This window comes from Aegilops tauschii, chromosome 7 (assembly GCF_002575655.3).
Source record: "Aegilops tauschii subsp. strangulata cultivar AL8/78 chromosome 7, Aet v6.0, whole genome shotgun sequence".
Classification (NCBI taxonomy): domain Eukaryota; kingdom Viridiplantae; phylum Streptophyta; class Magnoliopsida; order Poales; family Poaceae; genus Aegilops; species Aegilops tauschii.
Window position 1 is genome coordinate 526,786,169 of NC_053041.3, and position 9,628 is coordinate 526,795,796.

A 9,628-nucleotide genomic window follows, 5' to 3' on the forward strand; every position below is an offset into this window, starting at 1 on the left:
GATGGCTGTCGATGACCTCTTCAACCTCCAATTTGGAGGCCTGCCTGCCGATTTCTTGCATGGCGGTTACAAGGCGAGGTAAATGCCGAGGTTTGATCTGATGTTTGGTGGTCCTTTCCACTCTGAGGACTCTGCATGTTGCCAAGTGCATGCATCCTCGGCAAAGGAAACTCCTTCAAGCACCGCGTTCATTCCATGGATCAAAAGGAGGCCTTTGTTGCAACCGCGCTTGCATGTTGTTGGTGGCAACCAGAGCCGTACTTGCTCGACTATTCTTCTAACTACGGTTAACAAATATGTACTACTGAAATGCCAAGGAATGGCTTGCAAATCATAACAAATGAATATTTTCATGAAACATAAGTCCAAAATCACCTTGCAATTTTCCGAAGGTCCTATCGTGTTGAGCTACTTTAAAGAAATTTCAACATATTCATACAATCACATCCCTACGATCATAAGACCCTTTACTTTTCAAAAGAGGAAAATGGTAAAAATGTTATAAAACTTGTTTGAAAATTCTTCAATCTCAAGAAACATAACCATGCAGTGGTTGCATGTTTGCAAACTTCAACTTATTACATAGAATACTTTGTTCAAACTAGTGGTCCAAGCGTGATAGAGTTGCCTTTCGATAAAATAAAATAGAAGGCATGAGGACTTTGAAATATGGAAATCATGGCAAATGAATATTTGCATGAAGCGTAACTCCAATCTCACCTTCATTCTTCCGAAAAGTTCCTACGTGAACTATTTCATAGAAATTTCAACGAATCCCTACAATCTCATTCCTACGATCATCATCATCCAGAAGAAAACTCTTCAATCAATCTCAAGACATGGACCTTGTAGTGGTTGCTTGTTTGCCAACTATTACATGGCATCCATACTTTGTTAAAACTAATGAACTTATCGGTTGATATTTTTTACTACCACTACTATACTATTGGTGCATAGACTAACTAGCACAATTGAATGAAGTGCAGGAGAGCAATTCCAGCTCAAGCAGAGCACACAAGCCGGGTCATGCATGCTCTTACCTAGATCCCACTCCCTTTGTTCCCGCATGCCATTTGAGTTCCATTCCCATGCACGTAGCACGACGTGTAATTATCACGTCTGTTCATTCGAGCAAGGACCCAGTCCAGTAAAAATGGCACCTTTGGTGAAACGCATGGAAGCTGTACATACGTGTTGGATCCAAAATGTCCAGTCGAGGTCTACCTTGTTCACCTAGCCTAGCTGTTTTTCACTGTTTTTCTGGGTGGCTTGCGTGCCTGTTTACCTGAACTTGTTCGGTCTGTACTTGGCCAGAATGCCCACTTATCGTGTTGCTACTCTAACTGTCATTTGTTGGATGACTTGCCGAAGAAGAAGAAGATACTTTTTTTCCAAACAAGTGGCCTATGCGTGCTATAGTTGCCTTTGGATATGATAAAATGAATAGAACGAACACTTAGAATTTTACCATCATGACAAATGAATATTTCCATGAAGCTGTAAGTCCAAGAGCTCACCTTAGATTATTTACATTTCCAAAGTTCCTACGTGCTGAGCTATTTCATAGAAATTCCAACTAGTTATGTAATCACATCCCACGATCAACCTTGAAGAAGAAGAAGAAGAAAATGATTAAAACCTTATAAAAACTCGTTTGAAAATTCTTCAATCTTGAGATACCGAACCAAAGTAGTGGTTGCTTGTTCGCCAAATTCAACTTATAGATGGCACATTTTGTTGAAAAGGCCAAGAGTGGTTCGTGTCCGTGCATGCGAGCTGTAGTTTTCCTTTGGATATTTATTTACTATAGTAGCACAACCAGTGTAGAAGACGTGGTGGCACCATTGAAGGAAGGAAAGGCAGGAGAAGAATTCCATCTCAAGCAGAGCACGTATAAAATCACGGCTTGGGTGAAACACACGGAAATCCGGACGTACGTGTTGGATCCAAAATGGTCGTGGCAGGATTTTGCACAAAATATTGGTATTGTGCTCCATCCCAGTTTTGTTGTCCCCTTTCAGTTGATGGTGGTGTGGTGTAGGGATACATGCGAGTACGTTGAAGAGTTATCTTTCTGTTGCAGACATACATGCTGCGTTTACCGTGGTAATCTGAGAAGAAATTAAACCCTTTAACAGTCGCGGAAGGGGCGTCCTCTGGGCTATGCCACGTGAAAGATTTTACTATCGCAGGTAGAGTACTCTCGCAGGCAACACCTTCCCACGATACGTAGGAAAAAATTCAGGATAAAGTATATAGCGATCGAAATAACCGTGACCTAACCAGGGTCTCCTCGTGAGTCGGGACCCTCCTCTCGCCGCCGCCACCTCCTCCCCTTCCTCGTCTCCTGCCGCCGCCACCTCCTCTCCTTCCTCGTCTCCTGCCACGCCCCTCCTCTGGCTTTCGATCTCCGCCACCGGGCCTCCTCCTCTCTCCCACGGGCCTTGGGTGTGGCTCCGCGCGAGGCGCTACAGATGAGAGGCGCGGCGGGCAGCCTTCGGGGAGCACCTGCCGTCGAGCATGCGTAGACGCTTATCATCGTCGGCGGGCCACGAGCTTCTCCGGCACCGCCGCCGCGGTCGCGCTACCTCCATCGTCTAAGCGTAAGTCGGTCATCTCTTGGCCCTTTGCCTCCCTTCTCTTCCCTTCTTTTCGTGAGGAATTCTTCCGAATAAGGCTGCTTCCCTTCTTTGGTTAGGAGTATTGGAGGGAGGGCATGGGCGTGATTCCGGCGAGATGTGGCTCGGATAGATGTCTGCGATGCGGCAATCAGAAATCCTTTGGTTTGTCTTCCTCCTGATTTGGCTTAAACCATCCAGTAACAGGCCCACAAGTTCTGAGGCGTGAAGTTAATGATGCTGAATTAGCTAACAAGAGATGAGTTTGTGCACATGTATCTTCAGAAGTTTGAGTCAGTAGTAACTTAGTGTGGTGTATTGCGACCTCAGACGCGACTCTTGTGGATGTGGATATCACCTGAAGACTTGACTCGTAGAAATCATCTAATATGCCAACTATGGCTTGGTGTTTCATCTATCTAATATGTAAATTGTCAGCATGAACTCTGAAATACTTGGGTTAATTCGGCAGTTTAAACTTTCTCAATTGATTAGAATCCACCTCCCATTTGACTTGGTGTGGACGTCAAATTTCAGTTTGAGCCTTAATCAGTATCTGTTGTGGCAGTGGTGTGGTGTTCCCGATTTCTGGGCCAGTGTAATGATTATTGAAATTATATTCCTGCAGTTACCTTCTCAGGAACTAGGCTTTGTCGCCTGTCATGCTTCAAAGGCGTCAAGTGACAGTTAACATATGACAATGTTAGTGCAATATGTCTAAAATAAGTTATAATATGATATTTACTTATCTCTTCACCCTGCTATGTTCCTTTCTTTCTTTCCTTTGTGTAAAGGTTTATTACATTATGTATTTTTTAATTGTGTTGCCTCTCTCTCTCCAACAATGAGCTCTTACCGCCAAAACCAGCTGAGTTCATCAATTTGCATTCTTCGTCTGTAGGCCTTGTACAAATTAATGTCTACTTGAAAGGCTTTGTACAAATCAATGTCTACTTGAAGTCTCTCTCGCTGGTGCATCTCTGTTTGGAGCACAATCGATTGGAATGAGGAGCCATATATGACAATTTCAAGTTGTATATGGAGAACAATCAATTAGAAACCATATATGAAGCCGTATACTCCATCAACTGTATACCGCAATGAGAAGCTGCTTAGATGGGCTTATACTTAATTTGTATGCAGCATTTCACTTGCCACTGTAGTCGCTCTCTTGTTACTAGCAACCTTGGTCGCATTGTATTTCTTTTGTCCATGTGCATTTAACCAGTTGTCTTGGTCTACTGTGAAACCAACCTTTTATTTAGTTTGTGCTTATGGATTGTGGAAGACTGTTATGTTTGATGTTTTTCTATTGAATTTCTTCATCTTAGTACACCCATGAGGTCCCCTGATAACAATTTTGTCCAAGAGTCTTTCGTTATTGCAATTTCTGATGAGCATATAAGACATTGTGCTGTTGTTGGTAGCGCAAGAAGGTGGTATGACATCGATGGTTTATGCAATTGACAGATGATTTTGGTAGAGTTAGTGCCATTTTTGTTTCATGCTCGTGCATTGGATGCTTGTAGCTTTCCTTTTGTTGTCAAGATATGTCATTGTATATTTTTCCTGATTGTCGAAAATGGCTTCCTGTGCAGTTTAGTGGTGCGTGGATTAAGATTTCAGCCATGGGTGACTTTGACTTCATAGCTAGGGCATATGTGAAAGGTACTCTACACATGCTTTCGAAATCTTTGTCCATCGATGATTTAGCTGTGAAATCTGTTTGATGGATGCCTGTAAAATTAGTCACAGGAAAGTGGGATCGCTTGGACATCACAAGCAATTTGTGATGCTGAGGATCTTGTAGAGAATTTCAGCTGGCTGCGTCGCTGTGATTGTGGATAACTTTTTCCGGATGGAAAGGAAAGTGAATTCCAATATTATCAAAGCAAAATTGGTGAAGTTGGATGAGGATTGGAGTTGGCGTGTAACCTACTTACTCACATATGGCATGCTCATGATTTTTCAGGGTACAAATATAGTGAAGTTCTATTACATATATGCATGTGATATTCACTATACTTTTTCTCATTGCCCATTACTTCACATGCAATATAACCTATGTAAGTCATTTCTACTGATTCTATTATTTGAAGCTTTCCTTCTTGCTGTACTTATTATAGCATGTACTTTTTGTCATGATTCCAGTATGCAGCAACCAAGGTGATATGCAGGGCCAAGGTGATAAAAGAACTTCTCAGTTCACAAATGAAAGTGAGTTTTGACTTCTGATGACATTACACTGATCATATTCTGGTGAGATGTTGATGACAGGAAGAATTATTATTGTTGTTCAAGGTAGCTGCAACTATGCACATGATGCAAGAATTATATTTCTGTAGAGGTAGCTGCAACTATGCACGTCAGTTTGATCCTCCTAACTAAAAATAAAATTTAATCTTCTTGGCAGATTCACTTTTCTATAAACTAATTTCCGGTGTAGTTTGAAAAAAAAAGCAAAAGACTCGGATACGATCATAGGACTACAACATGAAGTTTGAGGAGTGTCCCATATCCCATCATCATTCTCTCAGTTTTTACGACATGATTCTCCATGATGATCTTAGATATACCTAGGAAGATCAAATTACAGAAAAAAAAACCTTGGAATGGTTCTTTTGATTTACCTTCGGTTCTTATTAACGATATAGTTATCTATATTATCATTTCGAAGTGGTGTTCCTGGAACATTAAATTGATTATAAATACACTAGATATTAATTTTGTGCATATCCATGTCCCACCCACAACGCAAAGCAAGACTGCACATATACGTTAACGATTGTGCCAGCAAGATTAGTACGCACAATCACGCACACAGAGGAGGCGCACACAATAAGAGTCGGGAAGGGGTGGCCACTTGCCTATGCCACTCGCCAATGATATATTTTGGATCTTGCTGCTTGATTTTGGCATCTATATGTTGCAGACCACGTATTACAGGTACTATTTCAATCTCTTGGTTATTTCAGATTGCACATATAAACCGGGTGATGGAAGATGTACTGTACTAAGCGGTTGAATTGTGGTTGTCGAAGCCTTTATTAGAATGCTAAAAGCTTCAGACCTTTGCTTTTCTTCCGGAGTTTCGCGGAACTGAACTTCTGTAAAGTTCATCAACCAGATCCTACTCTTAGATATTTTGTTTAAGTAAAATTTGCTCGAAGTGATTAAGGATATCGGGCCTCTAAAAGAAAAGTAAGAATCTAAATTCCTAAGTAATTATAACAACTCAAGTGTGATCTTCTTGTTGCTTAATTTTCCAGTTAAGATATCTTTTTGATATAGATTGCAAGGTTTCGTTCTCGCATAAAACTCCCAATCCTATGATCATCATATGTTTCCTGTATGATGTTTTTGCTGGAAGGTCTGATGTATATCTCTTTTCTAAAAATGTCACTGATAGTTTGTTTTGCCGAACATATTAGGTTAACTGGATTCCATCTCAATTCCTGTAAATCTCTCTAAAAAGGTCACTGCCAAGGTGGTGTGGAGTGAGGAGATGTAGAGATAGATGAGGACGACGGAAGGAAGCAGTAGCAGCTCGATCCAGGAACCAACAGCTGGCTCGCTCCTAGGTCTTCAACCCGCTCCCCCCTCCTTTCAGTCTACCGCGTGCAGCAGGTGGGTATACTCAGCTTCGTTGCTCCCACTCATCTTCCTCCCTCCCTCTCTATCTTATACAGGTTCCATCTAATGGCAGCACTCTCTCCCTTTTCCATCTCTATTTAGTAGATGGTGGAGCAACCAAGCATACGTACACATTGAAATTGATTCTATTGAGCTTATTCACAGTTATCCATCAAGGAATGGTTGTAATAAATATTTTATATCTCTACATCCAAGAGATCAAGAGATCCTAATGTTATAGCATACGTCCATATTGATGTACATGAGCGGGACTAAGAATTAAACATGGTAGAGGAATGTGCCAAGACAAGATGAGTGCACACAAGCCCGCCTCAGGAGGCGCCCCAGCCTCTAGTTATGTATGATGACGTGCTATAAACTTGACACTGTGAATTGTGATGGGTTAGTAAATCATGAGCCACTCAGTTTGTCTGTGCCAGCGGAGTGTTTGACAAAAACCTACCAGTTTAAGGGTTCGCGTCCCACAGAACTACCACTTTTGTAAAAGTGGCAGAAAACTACCAAAAACTACCTAGTTGACTGAACGGTCATTTTGACCGATTTAACCGCGATTCTGACAGCAGTGGCCCACGTGCCAGGCTGGCGGGCGGCCTAACGGCTAACGGCGCGCGTGTGCTGCCGTTAGAGCCGCCGCTCGGTCGCACCTGGTCGGACCAGGAGTAACCTGGCCGACTGGGCCGCTCGTCCCTACCAGCTCTCTCACTCTCCTCCGAGCTCACTCCACTCCTCTCTGCTCTCCTCTGCTTCTGTTTCTGCTTCTCGCGCTCCGGCAACGCCGCGACCATGCCGTCGTGACCGAAAAGCAACGAGACGTCGGACGACGATGATGAGTACATGAGCGAGTTAAGCAGCATGCAGATGGAGTACTTTGTAAGTCAGCTCAGTTTATCCTGTCCCTCTCATGTCTGTTCTAGCGTTAGGGTTAGGGTATGAAGATATTTGAGATTTTTTCCATTTAAGTTGATATATGTGAGTTGTAGTTGATATAGATATGTTTTTGCTTGTTGCAGCTAACTCATGACACTGTGATAGACCCTAGTTTCTGTCGGCTTGTGACTGAATCTGATAGAAGGTGCATCTTGCACAGGCAGAGGCAAGGCAAGTTTGTGGCATTTGAAGGCACTGACACTGGCGGGAGATTCATAGGATGTGCTACTGAGGTGATGGACCAAGTAGTTGTGGATTTGATTAGCTTGATTATGTGCTATTTAGTGGAAACAGAGTAGTTGTTTTTATGAATTTTCCGTAAGTGTTAAAACATTTGTAGGTCTGAATACTGTACTACTAGCATAGAGCACTGCAAACATATTGATGTATTGTATTTTTAGTATATAGACCTAGCTAGTGTAGCTATGTATATCATTAGTGTATATGATTTGTTATTTTGAATTGAATTTGCTTGTTAACTGTGGTGTTCACTGTAATTTTAAATTGATTTTGAGGATGGTGTGAACTGTGGTGTTCTGGAGTGGGTAGATGCCCCTGGCCTGTAATTCTGCAAAGGTGCTTAAGCAAGCTCTGGAATATGTTGTTGGGGAATGTAGTATTTCCAAAAAATTCCTATGGTCACACAAGATCTATCTAGGAGAAGCATAGCAACGAGCGGGAAGAGTGTGTCCACATACCCTCGTAGACCCAAAGCGAAAGCGTTTAGTAACGCGGTTGATGTAGTCGAACGTCTTCGCGATCCAACCGATCCAAGCACCGAACGTACGGCACATCCGTGTTCAGCACACGTTCAGCTCGATGACATCCCTCGAGCTCTTGATCCAGTTGAGGCCGAGGGAGAGTTCCGTCAGCACGACGGTGTGGCGACGGTGATGATGAATTTACCGGCACAGGGCTTCGCCTAAGCACTACGACGATATGACTGAGTTCTGTAACTGTGGAGGGGGGCACCGCACACGGCTAAGAGAAGACTTGGTGTGCCTTTGGGGTGCCCCTGCCCACGTATATAAAGGAGGGAGGGAGAAAGGCCGACCCTCCCAGGGGCGCGCCAAGTGTAGGGAGTCCTACTAGGACTCCCAAGTCCTAGTAGGATTCCTTTCCTTTTCGGAGTGGGAAAGAAGGAAAGGAGGGAGAGGGAGAAGGAAAGGGGGGCCGCGCCCCCACCCCTTGTCCAATTCGGTTTGGGCAGGGGGAGGCGCGCGCCACCTCGTGGCCCTTCTTCCCTCTCTCCACTAAAGCCCAATAAGGCCCATTAACTTCCCCCGGCGAATTCTCGTAACTCTCCCGTACTCCGAAAAATACTTGAATCACTCGGAATCATTCCGATGTCCGAATATAGCCTTCCAATATATGAATCTTTACCTCTCGACCATTTCGAGACTCCTCGTCATGTCCGTGATCTCATCCGGGACCCCGAACAAACTTCGGTCATCAAATCACATAACTCATAATACAAATCATCATCGAACGTTAAGCGTGCGGACGCTACGGGTTCGAGAACTATGTAGAAATGACCAAGACACATCTCCGGTCAATAACCAATAGCTGAACCTTGATGCTCATATTGGCTCCTACATATTCTGCGAAGATCTTTATTGATCAAACCGCAAAACAACATACGTTGTTCCCTTTGTCATCGGTATGTTACTTGCCCGAGATTCTATCGTCGGTATCATCATACCTAGTTCAATCTCGTTACTGGCAAGTCTCTTTACTCGTTCTGTAATGCATCATCCCGTAACTAACTCATTAGTCACATTGCTTGCAAGGCTTATAGTGATGTGCATTACCGAGAGGGCCCAGAGATACCTCTCCGATACACGGAGTGACAAATCCTAATCTCGATCTATGCCAACCCAACAAACACCTTCGGAGACACCTGTAGAGCATGTTTATAATCACCCAGTTACGTTGTGACGTTTGATAGCACACAAGGTGTTCCTCCGGTATTCGGGAGTTGCATAATCTCATAGTCAGAGGAACATGTATAAGTCATGAAGAAAGCAATAGTAATAAAACTTAACGATCATAATGCTAAGCTAACGGATGGGTCTTGTCCATCACATCATTCTCTAATGATGTGACCCCGTTCATCAAATGACAACACATGTCTATGGTCAGGAAACTTAACCATCTTTGATTAACGAGCTAGTCTAGTAGAGGCATACTAGGGATACTTTGTTTTGTCTATGTATTCACACATGTATCAAGTTTCCGGTTAATACAATTCTAGCATGAATAATAAACATTTGTCATGATATAAGGAAATAAAATAATAACTTTATTATTGCCTCTAGGGCATATTTCCTTCAGTCTCCCACTTGCACTAGAGTCAATAATCTAGTTCACATCGCCATGTGATTTAGCACCAATAGTTCACATCTTTACCCATAGTTCACATCGCCATG

General features: G+C 43.0%; 1 long non-coding RNA gene across 4 annotated transcripts; it reads left to right on the forward strand.

The window, feature by feature from the left end:
• The first annotated feature begins 2,287 nt into the window (after nt 1-2,287).
• Nucleotides 2,288-6,502, forward strand: LOC120968073 (uncharacterized). 4 transcript variants are annotated; one of them, XR_006666282.2, is made up of 7 exons: nt 2,288-2,603; nt 2,699-2,783; nt 3,247-3,320; nt 3,520-4,286; nt 4,368-4,684; nt 4,770-6,245; nt 6,357-6,502. It is a non-coding gene; the product is annotated as an uncharacterized lncRNA (long non-coding RNA). The 4 variants fall into 4 exon arrangements; XR_005762154.3 differs by having other exon boundaries at nt 3,520-3,753; nt 4,217-4,286; nt 4,770-6,502; XR_005762152.3 differs by having other exon boundaries at nt 4,770-6,502.
• The last annotated feature ends 3,126 nt before the right edge of the window (nt 6,503-9,628 follow it).